Raw genomic sequence first — 22,275 nt, forward strand, 5'->3', positions numbered from 1 at the left:
TAGAAAGAAACAAGGCAGGAAACCCAAACAAAACAGGATTTAGGTCTGTCAGTTCCTAGGAGCTTCTGACAAATGAAATGAGGCTTTGTTAGAGATAAGGATGTCCCAAGTTTAGGGTCTGACAATATATACTAGACTATTGTCTCCATATCAAGCCACATGAGATGAGATCCCCTTCTTAGTGGGAATAAACCAAATTGACAAAACCCCACACCTTTGCTAGCAGTAGGTGGCACTGAAAGCTCTATTAACTCATTCAGGTTTCCAGGGGTCTCTTTGGGAAGTTAATCCTTCCAAATGTATCTATCAGGCACTAGGAGAATTTGGTATAGTATGTCTAAGACCTTGGTTACTGCGTGTTTACTAAAACAAGTTTTACTATACAACAGATTTCCTTTCCATAGTTTATTTATTCTAGTTTTCTCCAAGCCCAAATAGTTTCAATCCTGATATTAGAAATGAGGATTAGAATTCTTCTCCACCTGCCTTAAGATGACCATCCACTAGCTGACAAAATATTATGATCCCCTGCTTGGTAGTGAAATTGAGTGAAAAATGTGATGAAATTCCATCCAATTAAAAAATGTTTATGATCCAACTCTGTCCAAAGCCCAGAAATAAGTCAGATTTCACCACAACTTTATTCAGTAGAAACAAGAGCACTTAGTACCTACTCAACTGCTAGCTACCACAAGCAAGGCACTCTAGCATCAAAAGCTTCTTTTTGAGTCATAGTGCCTTCAGGCCACCACCTTTCAATTCTCTTAACCTGGCAGCAAGCTCGTTTCGATAAAAACCTTGAATAAATTCTTCAGTGTTGGTTGAATCTTAGCATTTATTCCTATATGTTTTCCCACCCTTTTAGTACCATTGCTAAAAACAACCTTTCTATCTTAGAAGGGATGGAAGGCAAAGACGTATTATGAGGGATTCTTTGCCTGTTTGTAACACATGAATGAGTTGTAGAAGATGCTATTTATATCTTTTATTCTTTTGGTTTGGTCTTGTGATTTCATTTGTGTGCTTCCGAATTCATTGTAGGAAAAGTTGCATCTCCCTTAACCAATGCAAATCAGCCACATTTCTAAAGCTTAGAGTCTTCTGAGCTACCAAAGTTCTTGAGTGATTGGCTATCCACAATAGTATATGTTAGAAGATGAGCTTGAATCCAGTTTTCTCTAAAAGCAAGCTCTGTCATCTACCTTGCTACATTATCTTACAATCAAATTTCTCTCTCTCTCTCTCTCTCTCTCTCTCTCTCTCTCTCTGTCTCTCTCCCCCCCTCTCTCTTTCTCTCTGTCTGCCTATCTCTCTCTTCATATGGTATTTGGGGTTAAGTGACTTGCCTAGAGTCATATAGTGTTCTCTTGTTTCGGTTTTCTTGGGGTCTCTGGGAGCAGCCTCCATTTCAGTTCAATAATCACCACTCAGTGTAGAGCATATAAGCTAGGAGTCTTAGCCAGCATTCATTTGGAGAGAGTAGCCAGGGGTTAAAGTCCAAATCCTTTATTATCTCTTTCAAAGTCCTATTTCTTTCACTTGGAGCTGGGCTAGTTTTCTTAGAAGCCTACCTCTCTCCTTGGTTCCAAGAGCTTGAGCTCTCACCTGTCTTCTCTACCCTCTGAATCTCTCCAAATGAATCTGGCTAAGGCTCCTAGCTTATATGCTCTACACTGAGTATAAACCAATCATTATATCATTAGGAAACCATTATTTGTTGTAAGATTAAATCAATCATACTGAACAATGCTAAGCTAGATAACTATTGTCTCTATTAATTCCACTGACTTAGTACCTTGTAAGAATCCTTTGTTTCAAGTTCAGAGTTCTGGCCCATAACAGAATCACCCAGATAATAAGTATTTTAAGTAAGATTTGAACTCATGTCCTCCTAACTCCAGGGCCAGTACTCTATCTACTGCACCACTTAGCTCCTCCTCACACTCAAATCTCAAAAGAATTTTATTTTGAGTAAATTTTATTTTCACTTAGGAGAAAAGCAGATGAAGAACCAGCTTTGTACCCAAAGAGAGCTGTGTTCAAGTCCCACTTCTGACACATAGTTGTATCTCTGAGCAACTTTTTCTGCTTTTGATCAAAGATGTCTAACATATGCCCTTTCCTTCTGAAGACTGCCTGAACCAAATTAAAGCATAATTTGGAAATATTTAAATGTCCATGTGTATACATACATATGTGCTATGTTTAATTATGCAGATGTATTTAACTATATATAAATATATGTGTGTGTTCATATACTTTTATATATGTATACCTAAACATAGATAACCTTGTAATTTAAAATATAAGCCAGTCTGCAAGTCACAGGGATATTTATATGTGGATTATTGATTCCTGTTATTATTTGTTTCATGTGACATATCTAGATAACTTTAGTGCAGAGAAAGTATCAATGTGAATAGGTAGAGGAAGTTTCCTCACCTGGAAGTGTCTTCAATGAAACCTCAGGTCCAAATCCTTATATCTATTTACCCAGAACACAAGTTTACCAAAAAAAGTAACATATATACAACAGATTAGCATCTCCATAAAAATAACCATTTTGTGATCATTTGCATCACTGTTTCTTTTAGAACATGTGTGCCATCTTCATCCTTTATCTGTGCTTCATTTCACATTTATTGGCTTTGAAAATTTATTAACTCTTGCATAGCATGCTGTATAGAACATGAAGATAATGTTTGGTGCTCTTGGAAAGGTTAATAACAACTGCAGCTGTCAAGTTTTAAAACCATTACAAAAGGGAGTAAAAACGAAAAAAAAAACATGTTTATTTCTTAATGTAATGGAGTAGCATCTCTTGCAGTAGCTGTCAGTACAAATAACAGAATACTCTATCAGATTATACTACAAAGAGGCCAAAATACTCATATTAAGCTCTCTTCTGCTGAATTCTATCAGTCATCAGTTATGAAGGCACAATTTCCCCACAAGGGCCTGTTTAGAAAATGAACCCTTTCCTCCTTAGTAGCTTTAGCTTAGGCTGCATTACCATCAAGGCCACTAATGATAAGATTTAATGGACACTTGAAATAAAAATTTTGCTTAGATAAAAGCTCCCATAATTGTTTTTAGACAATTCAAACTGATGTAAGCCTAGCAGCGTGGAGAAAGAGAAATAGAGAAAAAAGGAAAGAGCTCTGAAACTGTACAACAGTGTTTTATGAATAGAGCATGTCTTGATCTCATTTTGGGTAGGACTGGGTATGTTTGGAAGGAAACAGCAAACTCAGAGCTTTATTGGTAAGGCACAAAAAGAATGTACTGATTTCTTCCCAGTGAAACTTTCAGGAATGTTACCATCCTTGCCCATCACCTTAGCTGTACAAGTTCTAGAAGATTAAAGCTTAGGCAGGTAGAGATTTGGTAGATGAACCCTCCAGGGTGGCTGCTATTCCTAGGGTCCCTGAAGAACAATCTAACAACAGTGAAAACAACAACAGGAACAACAAAAGGAAAAAAAAAATTAGAAGGACCCACTGGTGTGTACTTGAATCTCAGCAGGAGGGACAATGGGGACTGCTGGAGGTAAGTGGAAATCTTTATTCTTTCTCCTCCTTAACTGTAGGAGAAAACCTTTGGAGGTCTAGGGAATTTTTTTTTTTTCTTTCTAGGTATAGTACTTATCTAGTTATGACCCTTGTCTGTGAGGTGAAAAATCCCAGAACAGTAACAGCAACAAACCACTTATTCATGGCTTTAGGCCATTTCATTGACTGAATAGAACCCAACTCCTCTACATTGGTGCTGTCCACACATAAGGCTCTGTCTTTTTCCTCTCAAATTCTGCCCATGTCTGGAATGGCTTTCTCTCTCTTTCTTTCTATGTCTCTGTTTGTCTGTCTGTCCCTCCTTGTCTACCTCTGACTCTGTTTGTCTGTCTCTCTCTCAAGAGCTCTGCAAAGGTCAAATCAGGTAACATCTCCTGTATAAGAACTCTTCTGATTCCCATTCTTTGAGTCTAGTGGTTTCTTCCCTCCCTTGAAATTACATTACATAATTATATTTATTATATTGAAATTACCTGTACAGAAGTTGTATGTTTCCCAGTAGGATGTAAATTTCTGGGTTGTTTTTTTCCTGTCTTTATATTCCCAGGACACCTAACAATTTTTTTATGTGGTAGCCACATAATAATTTCATGCTATTGAATGAAAGAATGGATAACAAATATAATGCACCTAATTAGATGGTCAAAAATAAATAATTGTTAAAATAGATGAAAATCAATTTAAAGAAAAGCAGTCAACTCTTAAGTAATTTCCAGACACATAATCTCTCTATCTTCTCTCTCTGTGTGTGTCTATCTCTTTTTTGTGCCTCTTCCAGAAAATAAGGGACATTTATGTTTGACATTTGATTTGAAGAACCCTGTGTAGAATGAGATTGGAAACTAGGATTTATGAGATGTAAAATTAACATTCGTTTCCCAGAGTAAAGATTCAAATTCAGGACTTGGGACACCATGTTTAATAGTCATTATAACATTTCTGGTTTGGGACTAGAGGAGAGACTATTAGACAAAAGAGAATTCCTTACATTCATGGTGAAAAGCAATTGGGTTCAGCATTTAGCAACCTTATTATTTCATATCTCAGCTTCAATACTGACTAGCTCTGTTACCAAAGCTCAATGTTCCCGAGTTTCACTTTCCTCTCAGAATTGTTGTAAAAAGAACATTTTTTTCAATCTTACTTCTATATATAAATTATTATTAATTTTCTTTTTTATTGCTAATGAGTCAACTAGAGGATAAGTGATTTGGACTTTATAAACAATAGCCTAGCTGACTGAGATAAATATTATTAAAAGCTTAAGGATTCAAGGAGCAATAATTCAAAGTATACATAGATACTTAGGGAGGGAATCACAGAACAAGGAACATCAATGTTTCTATACAAAGGACTAGAATTTTATTAAGGCTTTTTCTAAATTAAGGAGTAAGACATATAATCCCAAGGAAGCTAGTGGGCCTGTTTTAGAAATAGGCAATAGGATGATCATGGGGTTATTACTTTACAGCTAGAAGCGACCTAAAAAGTCATCTAGTTTTAACTTCTCATTTTATTACTGAGGCCTGACTTACCCAATATCACATAGTTCAAAAATGACAGAGCCAGGATTCAAATGCAGGGTTTCTAATTTTAAATCTAGCACTTGCTATTGTATTGCACACTCTCTCTCTAAAATGCAGAAGGCAGATCACAGAACAAAATAAAAAAAACAAAAACAGCTATATGCAAGTAAAGATAATAAAAGCTTCTATAAGAAAAAATGCACTAGTTCTTGTAGACATGTCTCCAGGGATGTGCTGGCACATGTTTAACAACTGACTCTCCAGAAAAAAAAAAAAAAACAAAGCATATACCCAGGATACACTCTTAAGTTTAATATTCATTATTAAAATTGTTTTAAAATATTTCTGGATTCTAGATAATCAATAAAATAAATAAAATTGTGACTTGTAATGTAAATTTAACATTTGTTTCCCAGAGCAAAGATTCAAATTCAGGACTTGGGACACCATGTTTAATAGTCATTATAATATTTCTTGTTTGGGACAAGAGGAGAGAATATTAGACAAAAGAGAATGCCTGCCATTCATGGTGAAAAGCAATTGGGTTCGGCATATAGCAACCTTATTTCATATCTCAGCTTCAGTACTGACTAGCTCTGTTACCAAAGCTCAATGTCCCCAAGTTTCAGTTTCCTCTCAAAATTGTTGTTTTCTGAGGTTTAAATACTCATCCTAAAATTTAGCAATTGGCTCTTGAGTAAGTTTGAACTAGCTGCAGCATAACTTTTTTTCTCTACTGACCCTCACACAGAGCAAATCAACTATGTTTGTAACAACCCCAACATGATGGAAAGCTTTAATGTTAGAATTTTAATTGGCATATCCAATGGATTGCTGAGTGTTAGAGACAGACCTGTCACTCTTTTCCTCTCCCATAGAGAACTCTGAAATTTGTGGTTATATGTGACAAAAGGGAATGGGTCTCATGATGAAGGCAAACTAGTTTCCAGACCAAATAGTCCACAGTGTTCTGTCACAAGGGCTGTACTGTGGCTTCTCTGGAAATAAAAACCATGTAACAAACATAATAATTGCAAACCTTTTTTTCTCTTTTCTGTTCTAATATAGCATAAGGGGAAAAAAGTCTGTAGCTGCTGTTTTTAGAAAGAAAGGTCAGCTGTGACTAAGATGGCTTAGTGACTTCAGTATCTGAAGAGTTTAAACAAACTTGCACATAGGCCAGGCGTGCTCAGAAGTTCAATGCCATCAGATACCTTGAGAGATCTCATTTTTCAGTATAAAAGAGTAAAGAGATCTGGATTCAAAATCTTTCTGCAACTTGAAGGTAGATCCTATGTTCTTGCCTTTCTTTGTATAATCAGCCCTTAACACCGTTCCTAACACATAAAAGTGCTCAACAAATACTTGTTTTTTACTGACTGTATGATTTTGGAAACATCTCTAAATCTCTCTTATCCTTAGTTTTGTCTTTGGCAAAATAGGAGCAAGAATATTTAATTTACAATGTAGAAGAAGTGATTTGAAGAACTGTGAAGGGCGATTTATAAACACTAAAGAGCTATAGAAATGTGACATATCACCAGTGAGAAACCCATACAAAGGAAGTAGCCTTTTGAAAATAGCTGTCTATGAATTCTTTGCAGTTGATTATGACCAAAAAGTATATATGAGTTAAATTTTATTTTGCAGATATTGATCATCTCACCTCTCACCTCAAGAAAATGTTCTAGCTTGCATTATGAGATCTCAAATACATGTTTGGCATGTGACCAAATTTTGGATTCCTTGAATTGAATTATAAATACTCATTTCTAAGGAAGTTTACAACAGAACTTCCAAAATCTTCATGTTCTCAACCTAAGATTAGCAACTCAGTTCTCTTCCTGTACTGAACCATAGGACAAGACTATGGAAATAGACCAGAATCATTTTTGTATTTGAATGCAAATAAAAAAAAGAACATTATGGAAAGTTTTTCACATGAATTTCAAGGATAAAAACAAAAACATAATGGCAAAAGGTAGTCACACAAAATATATATCAAATATAATGACAAAGGGCCCATAGAAAATTTTTATGGAGGTCAACATTTGGGGTTTAGCCATGAAGCAATATGGCATAATGGAAAGTGCCCAGATTTGTAGTTAGGTGATCTGGATTCAAATCATGGTTCGGGAACTTACATATATGTCCCATGACAAATCATATTTACCTCTTTGGGTCTCATTTTCTCTATTGATAAATGAATGTATTGGACTCTATGACCTATAAAGTTTATTGCATCTCTAAATTTATGATCTTCTTATTTTATGATCCATGATACTTGCCTAAGGTAAAGAGAATAAGCCAAGTTGCTCTATATTATTCATGTTATCAAATCTCTAGTAAAAATAAATTAAATGTTCCATCCTTCACAGGCTACAAAATAAAGAATCATGATACAATGGAAAGAAAGCTATACTTGAAGGAAGAATTTGACTTCTCTCAGTCATATATGCTTTGTTTTGTTTTTCTGGAGAGTCAGTTGTTAAATGACACTGTTATTCTATATAAACCATTTTACCTCTTTAATCTCAGTTTCCTGATATGCAAAATGGGCATGTTAGACCAGATAATCATTATCTAAGGTCCCTTCTACTTCTAAGATTCCATGATACTTTGAAATGTCCATGCAAAGACTAAGCAATCCTTATTCTAGTAATGATTTAATGGTGCTTTTGGAAGAGGGAACAATGCCTCTTGAAGGTAGGTATGCTGTTTGAATAATAAAATGTTAGAATCTTCTTCTGTTCATATGCATCCATATAGCATAGAAGTCATACTTGGAATACCTCCAGATCTCTGATACTTTTATCATCCACTGTAGGTAGTGAGTACTTTGTCCCTGGATGTCTTCAAGCAAGTACTAACTGACCACTTTTAGGGTATTATAGGATATCTGAGTTTGATGGGAACTCAACAGCCCACTAGTCCAATACATGCATGAAAAAAAATTCTCTAGTGCAACATACTTAATAGTTGGCCAATTAATTGTTTTTACTTCAAGAACTTACAACTTCTTGAAGCAGTTCATTCTGCTTTGAAATATTATAACTGGGATTCATGCTTGAGCTAGGAGATTTATTTCTCAGATTCTTACCAATTCTTAATTCCTCATTTCAGCGAACTTCTATTTACCTACTTGGAATGACAAATGCATAGACAATGTCTATAATATTTTTCTTCTTCATTTCCCATCCCTAAAGGCTTAGTATGTCAAGGAAAAAACCTTTAAGTTTATCTTCAAGAAAAACCAATATGGCATATTTGAAAACAATTATTTCTACTTTCACCATATAGTAGAGGGTGTGCAAGGGCACCTAGTGCCAGAAAACATAATCTTAGTTTCCATATTCTGACTGAGAATAGCTATTCTTAGGGGATTGACAGAAGTCTCTTAAATCTTTGATTGACTAATTGGGCTGGTTTGCTATTTACCTCTATCCCTAGAAGTCTTTCTAGAAAGTAAAATGTCTATGTTGTACTTGCTGGGGGGGAAATTCTAAACAAAACCTTTTCTAAGGTCAGTTTAATGTTTCATTAAGAAAGGGCTGACTTACTGATCCCTAGCATCTATGGAAAAAATGTCATTAAAAAAGGGCAATCAGGAAATGAAAGATTTTTTTTCCCATATGTGATCTACATATTTAATCACTGCCTTTTTACAATATTAACAATTTTGAGCCAGTGTTTATACTTGTGCTTCCAGAAGGCATACCCCAGACCCTAGGGAAATTATTCCATTTATTTATGGAGTTATAATCTTAGGACCCAGCTCTCTTGAGTGAAAATCATAATCACAATCACAACTACCACTATAATCTCACAGCAACTCTGGAAGGAAGGTACTAATATTATCCCCATTTTATAGATGAGGTAGCTGAAGCACAGAGATATTAAATGATTTGCCCAAGGTCATTTAGTCAGGAAGCATTTAAGGAAAGCTTTGAACTTACATGTGTCTATCTTCAGGTCCAGCATTCTAATCTCCATTTCAATAAGATGGCGGGGGATAGCTCTAATAACTTAGTTGATAGTGAATTTGAAATAGCTCACTTGGTCTCACCTGCTATCTGGATTCAAACCTGGACCGTTGTTTACTTCTGCATCCCACAAAATCATTTGACTTTCTTTCTTTCCATCTTGCTATCTTCTTGACATTTCCTATTCTCATTCACTTTCCCTTATAATCCAAACCTCTGGGAATGATAATTAAATCAATAGTATCATTAATTCTGAAAAGTGTGTATAATTGATTGTCCTATGTATCAAATCACCATCTCTGACATACCAGACCAAATCTCCCCTTTTCAGCCACTAATACCTAGTTTTCTTATCTTTCTCTATTAAAATAAAAGCTCCTTAAGGACAGGGACTGTGCTTCTATATTTGTAGAATATTGTCACTGCATCACTTAGTAAAACAATTTCTTACATTCTTACTTTGTGGTTGGCACTGGTAATACAAAAAAGGCAACCCCTAGAGAGTTAATTTTTTAAGAGAAGAGATAGCATGCAAGTTACTAGATATTTATATAATTCCAAGATATGGTTAGGATAGGTAGAAAGTAATCTCAGAGGAGAAAACCTCAGTAGCTAGGGAGCTAAGTAGCAGAAAAATTCTCCTTTAGAAAGTGGGATTTGAACTGAATCCTGAAGGAAGCCAGAGAAGTGAAGTGAAGAGGTAAAGATGAAAGTGGCAAAGCATTCCAGGTATCCAAAGGTACATATATGTGAAATGTAAAATGATGTGGGACCTTGATTATGAACAAATACTACAAATCAGAACTTGGTTTATTGATTGAACTTAAAATTTACCTTATGTCTTTTACTTTTTTTCCAGGATCAATGTCCAATTCTTTCTGACCCCCATTTGGGTTTTTTTTTTTGGGGGGGTAAAGATACTGCAGTGGTTTGCCATTGCCTTCTGCATCTCACTTTACAAATGGGGAAACTGTGGCAAATAGGGTTAAATGCTTTGACTTGGGTTATATAGCTAGTAAATGTTTGAGGCTGGATTTAAATTCAGGAAGATGATTTTTCCTTTCTCTAGGCTCAGCATTCTATCTAATGTAGTTCACTATACCACCACCACCATCAAATATCCTATTTCCCCCCAAAATATCAGTTTCAGACACTTGCCAGTTCACTCCTGTGTGGAAGAAACATCAAGCAAGCCAAAAATTTGGAAATGTAGAAGACTCCAAAGTACGGACATATTTAAGTTCTTACGTAAGTTTAGGGTCTAAACTAGATCCTAAAGTTAATAAGAAACTACTAAGAAAATAATCAGATTTATGTTTTAGAAAATTTACCTGGTTTGCTAAATGGAGAATGAATTGAAGTGGTAAGAAACTTGCAACAAAGAGACCAGTGAGAAAGCAACCATAGTAGTCTTGGCAATAGGTAATCAGGGTTTTGAACAAGGATGGAAATTATGTGAGAGGAAGAAAGAAATAATCATAGATTTTGTGAAGGTAGAAACAAAAATTGACAACAGATTAATATGTGGAATAAATTAAAATAAGTAATTGAAAGTGACACTGAGGTTATAGGCCTAAATGAATAGGAGGAATATAGTATTCTTAATAGCAATTGAAATTTCAGAAGAAAGATTTTGATCTTAAATTTTCTTTCCCCAACAGAATTTCACTCATACTATGCTGCTCCTATCACAAGGAGAGAGAAGAAAAAATGCAGATGAGAATGGATGAGAAGTGTTTTATTATTTAGTTTTATTAAGAAACAGAAAAGCAGTAAGTGGATATGCAATGGATAGAGCAACAACCCTGAAGTCAGGAAGATCTGAGTTCGAATCTGGATTTAGATATTTAACACTTCCTAGCTGTGTGTCCCTGGGCAAGTCACTTAACTCCAATTGCCTCAAATATATGTGTTTATCGAGGTATGAACACATAAATGTACTTGTCTAACATTTTAACTAATATGTAATATGATTAATAGATATGGTCATTCATTGACACATACTGAATCCCACCTTAACTTCTGCAGATTTAAAATGAGGATAATAATAGCATGTACATCATAGAGTCTTTGTGAGAATCAAAATAATTTTTAAGTGTTTAACAAAGAGCCTGGCATAAAATAAACATTACACACACACACACACACACACACACACACACACACACACATATATAACATCATATAACATCCAACTTTGTAATGATGAACCTTTTTGAACCTACCTTGTTGGCTGGCCCTCAGGTGACAGTCATTGATAGATTGACATTCTAAGATTTTCCTGCTTGAATAGAATTGATAGAGAATGTGTTCTGCTGTCATTCCACAGTTCAAGGTTGCTTCCACAATTTGATGAGGCATCAGATGAGAGCTTTAAATAAATTTTAAAAAACATATAAAATACATTCTTCTAGGTCTTTTATCAAGTTCATAACAGTGATATAATCAAAAATTAACATGCTCAGAAAACATTAGCCAGTATTGATTAAAGATTGCAGAGGTGTTTTACATTATACAAGGTACATTCTGCATCAGCATCAGGTAATGGGCACATTTCTATCCATGGATATTTTGCCTTTTTCTAATACAATTCAACTTCAGTCATCAAGAATTTATTAAATGCCTACTATGTAAAAGGCACCATTCTAGGACCTGGGAATACAAAGACCACAAAATGAAGTATTTCCTGCTTTCAGAGAGCACACATTCTACCACAGCAGATATAACATGTTCATAAACAAGTATTAAGCAAGGCAAAATATGGTAGAGGTAAGAGAAAGCTGTCAGCAAAATGCTCTGCAAATATTTGAGACAGAAGAGGAGGGCAGATGGATAGATTCATAGATATGCTACTGAAGTTATAAATACAAATAAGCAATATTTTCCTTACTTTTCAGGGGTCCTCAGACTTTTTAAATAGGGGGCCAGTTCACTGTCCCTCAGACTGTTGGAGGGCCAGACTATAGTAAAAACAAAAACTTTGTTTTGTGGGCCTTTAAATAAAGAAACTTCATAGTTCTGGGTGAGGGGGATAATCATCCTCAGCTGCTGCATCTGGCCCACTGGTCATAGTTTGAAGACCCCTGCAAGGAACTTCCATACTAATGGAGCAAGAATTAGACAACATATAAAGGAAGCTGGAGCAAGAAGAAGGAAGAGTCAAGAACAAAACAAAGATGTGACATGGAGATATATAGGCAGTGACATTGGAATCTAGGTTACCTGCAAGATCAGAAAACTCATCTATCAAGACCAAGGAACAAAAATGGAGTTCAAGTTTTGGGGAGTGGTGGTAATGGAGATGAAAATGATGGCTTTCATATAGAGCTAGTAATTCATTAATGATAAGGATTTGTTTCATGAAAAAGTAACATTTCAGTTGAACTTTAAAGAAAGAGGAGAATAACAGGCAGCAATAAGGAAGGAGAGCATTCCAGTTACGTGAGATGGCATTTAGGAATGAATATATAATGGTAGAGATAGCAATAATGAAATTGCCTTTTTTTTTTGAGGCAATTGGGGTTAAGTGACTTGCCCAGGGTCACACAGCTAGAAAGTGTTAAGTGTCTGAGGCCAGGTTTGAACTCGGGTCCTCTTTACTTCAGGGCTGGTGCTCTATCCACTGTACCACCTAGCTGCTCTTCAATAGTGAAATTCAATGAAGTACAACCAATTGTTCAGTTTGCCTGAAATTAGAGTGTGTAAAGAGGAGTAATTTGCATTATCTGGAAAAGTAGACTGGAGACATGTTGTAAAGGAGCTTCAAATGCCAGGCTGACATGAAATTGAAGACAACTTCCCTGAAGACCATTCACCCTGATTTTACTATGGACTATTAGAAATTTTCTTTCCTTTCCAAAACGTGTAGGACAAAAACAAAATAGGGATGTGGGATAGGTGGGATAAAGAGACATATTGTAGGTGAACAAGTGAAATAAAAATGCTCTCTTTTTATTTTAAAGGTGGATTTTCTTATATATATTTAGTCTAAGAATCAGGGATCACATAAATCTCTAGGGTTTAGCTATTGGGGTGATATATTTTACATAACTCTACACCTAATTATCTGTGTATACCATCAGCCAATATTCTCAAGGTAGTGCTTATTGAAACTGACCTGGTAGGCATCCTAAGTCTGAAGGATGAGCGAATAAATAACTTTGTTGAATGATGCTGAATATGTGATAATATAATTAGTATTTCTGCCAACTGAATTGAAAATGAGATGTTTTATCTCTAGGGACTTTTGTAAATAGTTTCCCTTTTAAATTCACAAGATCCATATAAGTTAAAAGAAAAAAAGCCTTTCTAAATTAAACTGCTATTATACTATAGATAATGTGGATGAAGGACTTACTTCTGCCACTCCTAGACTCTCAGGAAAAAAAAAAAAACACATCATTAATATATTTTCCAGTCCTGAGTAGGACCCAAAGGAATTCACTATCTTTAAATGACAAAGTTATTTAACATAGAAATAACTCAACAGAAACCAACAACAAGGCAATATATCTCCTATAATGTCCAAGATTTTAAAACCTTCCCAATATAGATGATGTGGGAGTATAGGAATTTCTAGATTTTTAATAAATACATATATATCTATATTCTATAGTATATGTATACATATACTAAAATGTAGAAATATATCTAGATATAGATCTCCATATATATTCTAAAAATAAGATTTTCAAAATAAGATGATTGCTATCTCAATTTGTTGGAAATATGAAGGTATTTACCATATTGGTACCAAATCAAGGAAGTTTCATCAGTTTTATCTCCTATAATTCAATTGCTTAGAATTTAAATACTAATCTTATTCATCTTAATTATTTACATGCAACTGCATAGAAAATAATCTAGTGAGTCCGTGGCCACTATTTTGCTAGCTATAAGGTTGTATGAATATTCAGGGAAGCCTAATAATTTCAGTGCAAGGGCTTCCAAGTCCATTTAGGTCTGCTTTCAAATTTTTGTGTCAATTTGATTCATCCATTTTTCACTTGTTACTCCAAAAAGCTATAGTGTGTGCAGTACTCACACTGCAATAAACCATTTTGGTAGATGGTCCAAACTAGGTTGAAGGTAATTGACATTCCTCAAACTCATCAATGAGTTAGAGGGATGTCTATCCTAATCATGTGAAGACTTCCTCTGGCAGAAAGGATAGATAAGAACAATTTGTTCTAAAAGACCATGAAGGTGGTGAAAATGAAAATGAAGCTGACATTTCAGGTAACTCTACCTCACTTAAATCCCATGTATTTCTCATAGCATTTAAACATTTTTACCCAACTTAAAGTCCTGCAGCAATAGGCATATGATAAAGTAGCAGGTATGGATACAGAACATAGGATCCTTTTTCTTACCAGATGAAAGTAACTGTGGGATTTGGTGGCTCCATAGCATTCTGAATATTTTTTTAAGGTTCCTTAAATGGGCTTCTGGTAGCCATGAGGAAGGGGCTAGAATAAGTGACCTAAAAATTATTTGCTTCATCCAGCCTAATCCTGCCCTGCTTACTGAAATAGGAAACACATACACACACTGTACAAAAAAAAAAAAAAAAAAAAAAAAAAAAAAAAAACAAAAAAAAAAAAAAAAAAAAAAAAAAAAAACAAAAAACAAACAAAAAAAAAAACTTTTGTAAAGATGATTCCACTTGCCATTGGTACATAGATTGCATTAATGTTTATGGTCAATAAGAAATTCAGTAGACCTGAAAGACTCTTGCTGTGAGAGAATTTACCAGGTATCACCTCTACACAGTAGTCCTGAGTGAAATAAGACTGACAAGGGAAACCATCTTATTAAAGTCAGAACTGGATACATTTTTTTGGGGGGGTCCACAGTGATGGGTGCATCATGAAGCCAGCATAGATTTCACAATCAAAATTAATCTAGACTGTATGCCTTTAAAAAAGAATGAAGCATTGGTTCATGATAATACAATTGCCATTTAAATATAAGCTCCATGTCGGTTCATAAAGAAAACTGCTTTTCCATGCCTTTGAAGCAATCTCCTTCACAGACAGTCCCTCAGTTAAAATTACCACTCTTTAAAAAATTTATTTAAAGTTAAATACAAAATATGAAAAGAAAAAATTGTCATGCACAATAGAATATAAAAGAGGATTCAAAATATAAAGCAATAATCTTTTATTTCAAGAAAGCCTATAAAATAAATAATACACATTTGTTCAGAGCTGTCCTTTCTATGCCCCCTTTTCATTTTATAATGACCCATACTGTTTTTAGCCTTTATCCCTAATCACTCAGAGTATAAATAGTATGTCCTTCCTTTTGGAAAAAAAGCATTTGTTAAATCATGAGAAGTTGAATATGAAGCAATATGTGAATTATACAATGAGGGTAAGTGAAAGAATACCAGATTTGGAATCATAGCTCTTGAGTTTAAATTTCATCTCTATGTTTAATCTCTATGATTGGTCAAGTTACTACTTCTTTGAGCTTTAGATATGTTCTCTGTAAAAGGAGAGCATTTGACTAGAAGGGGCCTAAAGTCTCTTCCAGCTTTAAATCCATGATTCTATGGACTTTCCCAAAAGCTGAGACATTTACATTCTAAAAGAAGACAAAATAGGGTCTCTCAGAAGAATGAATTACGAAATTATAGCGATTTTGAGACTGGAGAAGTAAATGACAAGCAACTCAAGTATTTTTGCCAAGAAAGTTACAACTGGTTATGGAGAGTTATTTATGCCTAAATAACAACAACCTTTTCAGGAGAAAGAAACTTTTTTTTCCCCCATCTCTCTCTCTCTCCTTTGGTAGTAATATATAGTAGAGATTTGCCCAGAGATGGCTCTTTTTAGAAGGTAGAGAAGTTTGAGTGATAATTTCTTCGGAAAAACAGAGGACAGACAAAGAGTGCAGTTATACATAGATGTTTATGAATATATAGGTCTATTGGTGCATGATTGTAGCTATCTATGCATTTATATAAATATGTGTGTGTGTGTGTGTGTGTGTGTGTGTGTGTGTGTGTAGACTTCTTGGGGGAGGTGGAGAAGAAGGAGGGTATAAAGTAAAAAGTACACAGTAGAGAACAAAAGAAAACCTAAAAGGAAAGAATGAAAAGATGGACAGCTTTGAACAAAATGTGTACTATTTATTGTATAAACTTTCTTGAAATGAAAGATTATTGCTTTATATTTTGAATCCTCTCATACTCTATTGTGTATTTGATGTTTTTTTCTTTTCCTATTATATATTTAAATTTGAATAAATAAAAAGAGTGGTAACTTTTGGCTGGAGGACTATTTGTGGAAGAGATTGTTTCAAAGGCATGGAAGAACAATTTTCTTTATTCCTGAATCTCCTCCACCCCCACCAAAGTACATGTATTGATCCTATAGTGCAATTACTGGGAAAGTAGGAGGTCCTATAGGAAGCAAAGACATACACAACAGAGATGTGCTATAGAAAGGCACATATAGAGAAAGCAGCTCCAAGATAAGTGATCCTAGAAGCAAAGAAGAGAGCTGGCTTTGGAGAATATAGATCCCCAGCTGAGCAATATGTTCTACAAAAATGTCATACCCAGAGGTAGTTGTTAGAGAATTATATGAAGAGATAAAGTACTTTAGTTGCTTCCTTTAGATTTCAGGAGTTGTGAACTGCTTTTGCCATACATTTATCTCATATATGTGATTCATTAGAACCATATTCAAAGTTTGAGCCCATTCTTCCCATGAAAGCTGTGGAAATCTGTAAAAGTGTATGCTTTATAATCTATTCTCTCAAATCCAAATCTCTTCTTGCTTTTAGGTTCACATATTTTGAAGGTTCTTTCTGTATATGTACCTATGTCTCTATATCACATTTGTCTGATGTGTATGGCTTTGCTTCCCACTGGATGCAGTACCTACTACTTTCCCAATAGTTCCACTACAGGATCAATGCATGTGTTCTCCTAGGCCTTTAAAATAATCTCCAGTTGAAATTACTACTCTTATCTATCTATCTATCTTTTTAAAGTTAAATACAAAATAGGGAAAGAAAAAAATTGTCATGTGCACAATAGAACATGAGAAGACTCAAAATATAAATATTTTTCTTTTTCTTCATTAATTATTTTATTATTTTCTAGTTATATGTGTATATTAACTTTTTCAATACACATTTATTTATGAATCATATTGGGAGAGAAAAATCAGAACAAAAGGGAAAAACCATAGGAGAGAAAAATAAACAGAAAAACAAATGAACAAAGCATATGTTGATTTACATTCAATATCTATAGTTCTTTTCTTGATGTAGATGGAATTTTCTATCCAAAGTTTATTGGGATTGCCTTAGATCACTGAATCACTGAGAAGAACCAAATTTTTCATAGTTGATCTTTGCACAATTTTGTTGTTATTGGGTATTAGGAACTGTGTTCTGCTTATTTTGTTCAGCATCAGTTCATGTAAATCTTTCCATGACTTTCTTAAATCACCTTGTTTACCATTTTGAAAGAACGATTCCATTACCGTCATATACCACAATTTATTCAGCCATTCCCCAAGTGATGGTCACCTATTTATTTTCCAATTCTTTGTTACCATAAAAGGAGTTGCTACAAACATTTTTGCACATGTGGGTCTTCTTTGATCATAAAGTCTTCCCTTCTTCAAATATCTGATAGGTAAATTATCCCTTTTTCTCTTCATTTACTTATGGTATCACCCTTTATGCCCGAATCATTTACTCATTTTGATCTTTTTTTGATATGTGGTGTGAGATGGGGGTCCATGCTGAGTTTCTGACAGGTTCCTTTCCAGTTTTTTCCAGCAATTTTTGTAAAATTGTGAAATGAAATGTTTTTATCCCAGGAGCTGGAGTTTGGGTGTTTATCAAATACTAGATTACTGTAGTCATTGATTATTATGTCTTGTGTATCTAACCTATTTTACTTATCCACAGTGGATTTATTATTTAAATACAAAATAGGAAAAGAAAAAAAAATTGTCATGTATACTATAGAACATAAGAGAGGATTCAAAATATAAAGCAATAATTTTTCATTTCAGGAAAGTCTATATAATAATTACTACATTGTATTTAGAGCTGTCCAACTTTTTTTTCCTTCCTCTTAGGTTCTCTTTTGTTTACTACTTTTTACTTTATTCTTTTTATATAAGAGGGTGATGGTGATATTTTCATCTTCTGTTTTTGCTTGAGCAAATTTTTAATAGCTAGTTGTCCCTAATGGTATAATTATTAATGGGAAACATACTGGTAAAGGCTTTAGAGCTATAAAAATGAAGTGCAGACCCACCAGGTTATCTCTAGAAACTTAAATAACAGCTACCCTCTGGCTAGAAGTGGAAATTAGGGGAATAACAACCCAGAGAGCAGGTCGGTAATGTAATAAATAGAACACTAGGACTGACCCATCTTCCTGAGTTCAAACCTAGCCTCAGACACTTGTATATGAGCTGTGTTACTCTGTACAAATCACTTAATCTTGTTTGCTTTAGTTTCCTCATCCATAAAAATGAACTGCAGAAGGAAAACCACTTCAGTTTCTCTGACAAGAAAACTCCAAATGAAGTCATGAAGAGTCAGACATGACTGAAACATGACTGAACAACCCAGATGGGACTACCCCAGAACTACCCAAATAATACTAGTTGGCTAGTTGTATAGAAAGCCCCAGTAATAACTGCAACAGAGTAACAATTGTGAAATAGGTAGTTTGATCAAGTTTAGCTCCCATAAGCATATTAGATTTGACTGAATCTAGAGATCATTTTGCCCTATTCCCTTGTTTTATAATCGAGTTTTAGAGAAGTTGAGAGATTTATTCAATGTCTCACAGTAGGAAGTAATAGAACCAGCAATAATCCAGCCCTTTTGATTTCAAATCAGATGCTGCTTCCATTATTTGCTGTTAGTCTTATTACACATTTTCTTAGTTCATAAATATCTTTTAAACCCCAAATTTTTACAGCTTGAAAAGTCACCTTCAGAATCTCTCTAGCTCAGTAATCTGAAATTTCACTGGCCTGGGAAAGGTATTTTTGGCTGGAAATAGAAGGGAAGTACCAATCCTACTTTTCCAGGTATACAGGTTACTGATCAAGGATTGATTCTCAACAGCTCACATATTTCCTGACTTTCAATCTGACACCCATAAATATCCCAGCTCAGCAGGTCTTTGGGTTCCCTGGTCTCTATAAATATACCGTAGCTTTTGATTGTTTTATGATGGAAGTTTATTTTATTTTATTTTTGCCTACACAGTTGGCTTTGTTTTTTTCTATGCTTTATAGACCCTTGTCTTTTTATTAGTTCACTGTTCCCTGTTGATTTTGTGTTTTATATTCCTGCTGTCACCACCAGACCCTCACTGTAAACAAGAATGTTGTATCTCAGTGGGTTATTTTCTGTTAATGACCTGTGATACAGTATATAAATAAACCAGGGAGTCATCCACAGGTGCAGTTTATTAGAGTTATTGCATTGTGGCTGGGGTAATGTTCTTTGCTTCCTTAAAACTTTGCTGTTTTCAGAAGCAAAGGGGCTGGCTAGTTGGCTGTTTTGAAAAAAGAAAAATGACTCCTTCATTTTACAATGAATGGAAGCCTAGTCAATAATCATCATTTTAATTTCTCAATGTCAACATCTAGGTTGCACTATAGCTTAATTTTTCCCCCCAATAAGCAAAATTACCCAAAGAAAGCAGCCATTTCATATAGCTGTCTAGAGAAGGAGGGGAGAAAACAAAATGGTCCCTCCCTGTGCATAAAAAATAAAACCACAGGAAAACACATATACACATGCACATACACACACACACACACACATACACACACACACTACTACTACTACTACTCAATTAGGCAAGAGGAATTGTTTTGGGTGGCACTCAGGTGCATAATGATGGCTGATAATGATGCTTTATTAATGAATTTGCATAACCCCTGGTGAGGTAGGGGTTATTAATATTCTACCATAGGTGGGTAAATGAAGGCTAACTGACTTCTCCAAGGTCACATAGTGACTCCATCCCTGAGCTGGGAATAGGACCACTAAATGAACTCGTGCCCCATCTGTTGCTCTAACCATTAGATCATGTTCTGCTTTTGTCAGGGGATGAACTTGATGGGAGAGAAATTGAAGTGGAATAGCAAGGAGAGAGAAGAGGTATAAGGTAAAGCTTTCTGAAGGGGACAGGAAGCCAATAAAACTGTTCAGAACATTTTTGTAACATGCCTTCTGTTTTGCAGCTATATACTTTTGGCATTTGCTAGAAGTTGGGAACTCCTGCTAGGAAACATCACCAGTGATCAGGGCATGCAGAAAACAAGAGTGAAAATAAAGAAGCAAAGCTGAGAAAATCCATTTGGTTTACTGATAATAGTTGAGAGTAGAATAACCTAAGAGGTTAGGTAGACATTTTGCCCTGTTATTCAGAGAATACCATAAACATACATTATTATACTTTGGTCTCTGAAGTAGTCTCTTTAATTTTACTAATATTTTGGGGAAAATTGTAGAAATTTGATTGTTTAGTTTAGAATTGGGGTTCTTGGTTTTTCTTTTACTTTTTTTGGTGTCGTGGACCCCTTTGGCACTCTAGTTGAGTTTATGACCCCTTCTCAGGATAATATTTTTAAATGTAAAAATCATAAAACATATCATTATAAAAGAAACCAATGAGATAAAAAATAAAGATGCTATTCCTTTTTTACCAAAATCCATAGTCTTTGAAATCTACTCATAGAATCTGTTGGGATCCCTCAGGTTAAGAACCCATGGTTTTGAGTATTGTTATTTAGACTTGACATTCTACATTATAATAAATTTTATCTGTAATATGCTGGCTCAACACATAATTTAAATGATAATGGTTGGAATGAAAATCTCTAAGTTCTGCTTGGTATACAAAAGTACTGCCTTCCAAATTGATATTACCATCTTATGTCAACCTCTTTCATTATTAAAAACAAAAACAAAAACATAACTTCAATGCTTTCAGAGCTTTTCTTTCAGAACAGATCATAATCTCTCTCCCCACCTTAGTAGATATCCTTTCATTTGTCCAAATAGTTCATTTGCTGGTCAAATTTCCAATGGCAGGATTCTCCATTATTCACTGGGGCCTCAAGTGACAAATCTACAGATTTTGAAATCCCTTTATCTGATTATAATATTTTTATCATTTATTTTCCCCTGTGTTTTATAATCTTCAATTCTACTTTTACCCATCAGAATGACCTCTGTGCCTCAGTTTTTTCCTAGACCATCACATTAACTTGGTTTAACTCTCCCTTCTCTATTCTCACTCTTTGGCATACCTCTTTAAATCTAAACTTTCCTTTAACTTTGAATCCCTTGTTTAAAAACAAAGTTTTTCTTTGAATCCCTTGTTTAAAAACAAAGTTTTTCTAGCATTGTAAATGTTTGGGGGTAAATGTTTGGGGGACTCTACCAGAGCATGATATCTACTGGCATAGGTTCTAAGAATCCAAGGTTGTCACCTCCAAATCATGATAAAGAAATGGAAGAGGACTTTATGACTATATTGAATCCCTGACAATTGCAAGTAATTAATTATCCCATATACAGATCTTCATGTCATCCAAACAATTAGTTTTACCTCAATGCACTTCAAATTTCACATTTACTCCAAGATGTTTATCAGGCAATTATTTCCTTTAATTTTGTATGTTCCTGGAAGCTAAGTGAACAAAAACATCAGCAAGCACCACTGTTTTATTCAATTCAAAACAAATTCTCTGTTCTCTCACACAAAATTAGTTTATCTGTTAACATTGCTTTGTCTCAATATACATCATAATGGCTACTTTTTCCCAATCTTTTCAAACTTATAATATAGTATTATTATATTTACTAGTCCAAATGTAAGTGAAATGTTGAATTATTTCTTAACAAAATTTCCTTGCCTCCTAAAACAATCTACACTATGTATTTAAGTTACATGACCCCAATATCTTGTGGTTTATTTATTCAATTATTATTAACATTAATAATCCATTCTTCCACTAAAATCCTTCTTCTATTTCCTTCTCATGGTAAGGAGATATTGTGTATTCTTGAAGGTTATTCCAGAGGAGTTCAAATTGTATCAGATACTATCAAGTTGATAAAAATTTTGAGTATGAGTCCAGTGACAAAACGATTGTCTGTTGGAAAGCTATAGAGAATGATGGAAAG

The sequence above is a fragment of the Sarcophilus harrisii genome, chromosome 2 (assembly GCF_902635505.1).
Source record: "Sarcophilus harrisii chromosome 2, mSarHar1.11, whole genome shotgun sequence".
Lineage (NCBI taxonomy): Eukaryota > Metazoa > Chordata > Mammalia > Dasyuromorphia > Dasyuridae > Sarcophilus > Sarcophilus harrisii.